Consider the following 5,840-nt stretch of genomic DNA (forward strand, 5'->3'; position numbering starts at 1 on the left):
TCGTGCGGTACGAAAATAGGCCGGTTATCAACCTAAATATGTCCGTATGAAATTTGCAAACATTTTTGCTCCATATATACAAGAAACTGAGAGGTACGATCATGATCGTGCAATAAGTATGTGCCAGAGTTATGGTTGCCGAGAATATGACGCCAGCGACTGGTCAAATACTATCAGTATTGATCCACACGACCGCGCACCAACCACGCAGAACAATGGGGAGCACTCGAGGCTCGAAAGGACACCTGTTTGACCCTGATGGACCCACTTCCGCAACGTCTTAACTAACCAATCGGCTGTCTTGTTTTTAGGTGAAACTAATCTACTCAATTGGTAGGAAACCTTATTTGTAAACTCAAGTAACTCTGACTGGTCCTTAGAGTTCCTATAAAAATTCAAAAGACGAAAAGCGCATATCCAATCGTATTGGTTCAAAATACAATTGCTTGAGTTGCTCACGCCGTTGCAAGCAAAATTGAAATCCGTTCAAAAGAATTACCCTTTTTACAGGTATGAGAACCACAGCAGTGCTTCTTTTGGTGATGAGACTGAGAGATGTATATTGCGGAGCGACTTCACTGAGATGCGTCTCCGTCAGCGGATATTTCAGTCACATTAGAGCAATGAAACAATCACAACCGTTTCTCTGTTGGCTAATCGTCTTCACCCGAAAATAACTTCCAAGTCGAGCAACCGATGCATACTTGTAATGAACACACAAATTATGGAACTCAAAAGTGCGGCGTGGGAAGTGGCAGCAAGAAGATTTCGAAATATCGCAATACAAACCCAAGATTCTCGCCGGCTGATGACCAAGCGTCAGAAAAGTGAGCTCATCCTTCTGAAAATTTTCACTTTTCGGTGATATCCGACGCCAGTGAGCTTCATGCAATTATTCATGGTCTATTCGTAAAATGGTTTTATGTGAGACGATACTGATAAAATTCAACTTCAGAGTGAAAGACCCCTAGGTACGCCGAACATGATCGAAGACACCCAATCCAATGGAGTGAAAACGTTTCGCGTAAAAGGAAGTCTCTAATAGATTTTCTGAATCCTTGGTCAAAATAAAATCTGCTGTATTCGGCTAGTCCATTAACACGTGCCGCATAGCGGGGTGTCCTCATTATAAACAATGTTAGCCACTGAATTCCGACGTTTGATAAAAGTTAATTTTTAGCGACAAGCCTAAACGAAACTGATGCAAGTGAGACTGTAGCTTTCTAAACGCAGTTCGTTTCTCAAGCAAACAAAACCAACCTGATCGTTCAAAAATTGGCCAGGATGAGGAGAGTGTGCTCTCAAGAAATCAAGAAAGAGCTATTCGCATGTTCATTGAACCGAAATGACGTTTTTGACATATCGCGTCCAAAAGTCAGAGCAAAGTGAACAAATGCACAGACTCAGTGAGGGTTTTAAAATAGAAGTGTTATGAATTCGTATCTGTGAACTCCTTGTCAAAACGCCAAATGTGAAAAAAATATGGTTGAACTGTAGTATCTTTTAACGGATAGCGATCATTTTGAACAACTGTCCTGACAGTGATTCCCTGCGACCACACTTTTTGGACAGTTCATCTGACAAACTCGAGTATGCTGATTTTTAAATCTTCCCGGGGCGAGTGAAATGATCCAATGTGTGGACGAGAAGTGGCTATTTGTTCTTCATTCCACGAGGCAATAGTGAATTTTATCTGGTTAACCATTTAACCTCCTTGGTAGTAGTCAGTTTCGTGATTCTGTTGTCATCTTTCCACCTTTCGATTAATCCCGAGTTTGGTATTCTTCTTTTGGATCCTCTCAATCACCTATAGGACAAAACGGAACAAAACGAGTGTGGACTCGCTGAGTGGGACTGTTTGACTCCACGATAGCACTAATTCTTAAGCACGACTGTCAGGTTGAAGCATTATTCTTAACAGCCTAAGCTTCACGCTTTCTCCAAGTGTTATCCCGGTAGAACGTCTTCCAAATATCAGTCATATTTAGCATATTCACAGCATACTGAACGCTTCAATACCTTCTTGTAACGATTTGGCCTTTGTGAAAATGGGCGTTTCTTGCATTCCTTTCTTTCAGTAAAATACACCTATACAGGGCACTCTTCATCTAATTGAACGTTAGAACATGTTTTTTAAAATATATTCCTTTGTAACTCAATCTGGGTTTCCAATCAAATGCGGTGTAAGAAGTGCCATCGTGCAGCTGACGGGTGCTCAGCTAGGACAGCAACTGTGCGGCAGTCGGAGGAGAGATTATGACTCGAGTCCTCGCGCCGTCGTTCGTTTTTTCATCAATACTGAATGCCATAGCGATTAACATTCACAATCTAAGCAATCGTATCTCCGTCGCTTGAGGTTTGCCAGCGGGCCTAGGGCAAAGATCGAGGAATGGAAGAGTATGGAACCTTATCATGAACAACACACACACACCCCTAAATAAAAATTCTTAATCGCTCCGCTCTGAGTTTGGTGATGAGTCGAGGAAATGAATTTTATAAAAAGCCAGAATTGGTGGTCTTCCGATAGGCATTCGTTTCATGGATGGTGTAAATACAGACGAGACTCTGGGTCGCTCTGTCGTGGAAGACACGGCTTCACCGTCTCCAATGGATTGCATTCTTCCCTATCCACGAATAGAGAGTCCTTGAACAGTTACGCTTGTGTCACCGTGCGTTTTATCTTCCTGATCATTGTCACGTGTGATTGCGACGGTAATATTCACATCTCCCTGTGGATGTTTCGCAACATAAACTGCCGTTCTCTCACTACCGGTATCACTGAAGCTCCGGTGGTAAGCAGCAATTCAGCTACGGGCTCAGACCATCTGTCATCCGATTTTTAGCGTAATTTTCAACAATTTATATGCTAAATTCACGCAACACTGAAGTCCTGTTGATTAAATAAAGGGACTTTTTTTTACGAAAATAATTAACTGAAGCAATCCTTTATTTAGTGCAAACAAAACATGCAGCCCATTCAGAGAAGTCTGGAAAACGTTCACACGGGAGATACTGCTAGTTGCACGTGTAACGAAAAATGTTTCGACTGGAAATCTAATTTAGTCCTTGTTTTACAATGACGCTTTATGTGTTCTGCGTGACACCGATCAGCGGAAAGCAAGAAGCTTCAGCTTTCTCGTAAAATGATAGTAGATATGGATCACTGTAAGTTCACTTTGATGAGCTGTAACAACCGACAATGAGTCAATTGAGTTCATCACATGCCTTGTCAGTTTCAGTGGGGTTTATCTTCTAACTGGTTGCGGCAAATGGATAATATTATTCCTTTTAGAAAGGGAATTTACTTATTCTATGGAATAATTTTATATTCGGTCTAATAAAGAACTCTATCTACTTCTCTCTCGTGAAAATGTGGTCAGTCCACCTGGCTGTGTCTTCCAGTACAGACACAATTCGTTCTCAGAGTATGGTGACTTTCAGTCGTTTTGCTGATTGCATTGATCCACTACTAATCACATATTAACGATTTTCTTGAGTCTCACATCGATATAGAATCAATGTGTTTTGCAGTAATTTCTTATCGTTACTTGAATTCCAAATGAGCACAATTATACTAACAGGAACGGTAAATCCACTCGACTTCGCACAAAATCATCCGGTCGTACTCAGCTCAAAAGTACATGTTCTACCCATGTTTTAATGAGCTGTCCCGACAAAGAAGGGCTTATTTTGTGGAATTTGAAAGGTTTATGACGTTTGAGACACTTCTGACAGAGGTACGGATTTCACAATCAAATTCAGGTCACATCAATTTTTACACAATTCATTATCAAAACTATCTACGAAAACACGACAATTAAACAGGTGTGATCAGCGAATTTGCTCAAGATAGACGCATTGCGAAGGCCGTTCGACAAGCTGTTATGTTGCACTGAACGTAGTGACCATCTAATCACAGGCGCACAAATGCTTCTCAAACAGAGAACGGTTCTCTGTTTAATGAACCTCGATGGTTTGTCGGTACGCAATAGGTCTTTTCGAAACCTACTACACCGGTCACCTTCAATAGGTCATCGTCCACAAAACTGGCACTCTCGTGTTGCCGCAGAACCGAAGGTGTTACTTCTAAGAGCTATCCAAGAGGTTCCCCGGTAGCACTGTGCTCATGTGTTTTGTCGTTTGGCCTGAATGGACTAATTCAAATGGCCAGAAGAATCCATTTCACGTACACGTATTTGTGTGTACTTATTCGTTCACGATTCGCACGTACACCCCAATTCGAATTTTGATATACCTCCTGGTAGGTTGTTCTTCTTATAGCACAATAACATTCAAAGGTCTCATATTTCGGAGCTGCCTTTATTTTTGTAGTTTCCAATAGGACAGCGCGATGTTCAGGCCAAAAATGTGACTCTGTGGGAGGCTGATATCCGAATTGGATACGCTAGTCAGAGAAGATAAGCCACAAAGCCCTCCATGGTCCTACGCGCAACTATCTGATATCACCTTAAACCCGAGGAAACAAGATCAGTGGACTTTTGAAAACCTTCCGCCAGCCTATACACGCTGACATATCAGTGGGTACCAGCGCTAGATGGCTTGCAACCAAGCGCTGGTCACACCAGTTGATCCCTGAAAGTTTCAGCGAGCAATTTCATTTCTGCTCGCCATCCAGGCAAATTAGCATCGAAATTCTCACAGGGTAGGGTTTATTACCGCACCAAATATGGGAGGGCTAGTCAGTTAGGACAAGTCGGTTTACTGTTATTAGTGTCATCTTGTACTACGACAGAAAAGTAGGAGAGCTGTTTAGAGGGCTTAACTTTGAACTATCCAGAAGGTGCATCAACTAGGTTTGCACCGTAGCTGTGCTGTGCGTTTGAGGAGTGGATTACCATCGAGCTTGACTGTTCTATCTGCCCGCAGATAAGAGCGTCCATCCTGTGATGCTGAGTGCACTTCCACGACTTCCGTCAGGAGTAGCTTCGGCCACTGTGTTCACAAAAATTTTGTTTGTTATTAGTGAGGATATCAGCAATCACACCAGTCAAACACCTTATTCACTGCATGCTTTTTCGTTCAGCAAGGGCTGAGCAAACCAGTATGTTAGCAGGCACTCCTCCTAACGAACATATTGCTCAACATTCCTCTCTCTCTATTTCAGCCGTTCATATGATTGTTTTGTTCCATTCCATCCTTGATTCTTCAAATCTCGATATTAGCTGTTCAGTTGCTGCAGTATAATTTCCTCAAGGCTTTTGTCTTCTCAATTTCGTGTGTAACTGTCAAGGTTGATTGACTGATCAGTAGAGAACATAACACTGGCGACGGGAAAACTTCACGAACCCAAGAATGTCAATTTCAGCCGAGGATTTGAAATCAACCCTTCAACAACAACAAGCGCAATTTGAACAATCACAATTGCGACTTATCCAGTCTCTCACTCAAGTCATCAATCTCCAAACTTCAGTTTCATCTCAAAGTGGTAGTTCACTATCCTTTGCGGATTCCATTGCTGCAACTATAACTGAATTTCACTATGAGCCAGCATCTGGTCTCACCTTTGATTCGTGGTACAGCCGTTGGGAGGATAAATTCTTGAATGAGTTCACCGGCAAAGATGATGCATGGAAATCCCGTTTCTTGGTAGGGAAACTTGGAACCCTCGAACATGACCGATTCACCAACTTTATCCTTCCACAACACCCAGAAGATTTGACTTTTGCGCAGACGGTGGAACAACTTCGCGGAAATTTTGGTGACCAACATTCACATTTTAATGTCCAATACAACTGTCTCAAGCTGGCCAAGCGTGTTGCAGACGATTACGTTGCTTTTGCCGGTATCGTTAATCGCGAATGTGAGAAATTCCAACTGCA

Source organism: Opisthorchis viverrini (assembly GCF_000715545.1).
Source record: "Opisthorchis viverrini unplaced genomic scaffold opera_v5_7, whole genome shotgun sequence".
NCBI classification, from domain to species: domain Eukaryota; kingdom Metazoa; phylum Platyhelminthes; class Trematoda; order Opisthorchiida; family Opisthorchiidae; genus Opisthorchis; species Opisthorchis viverrini.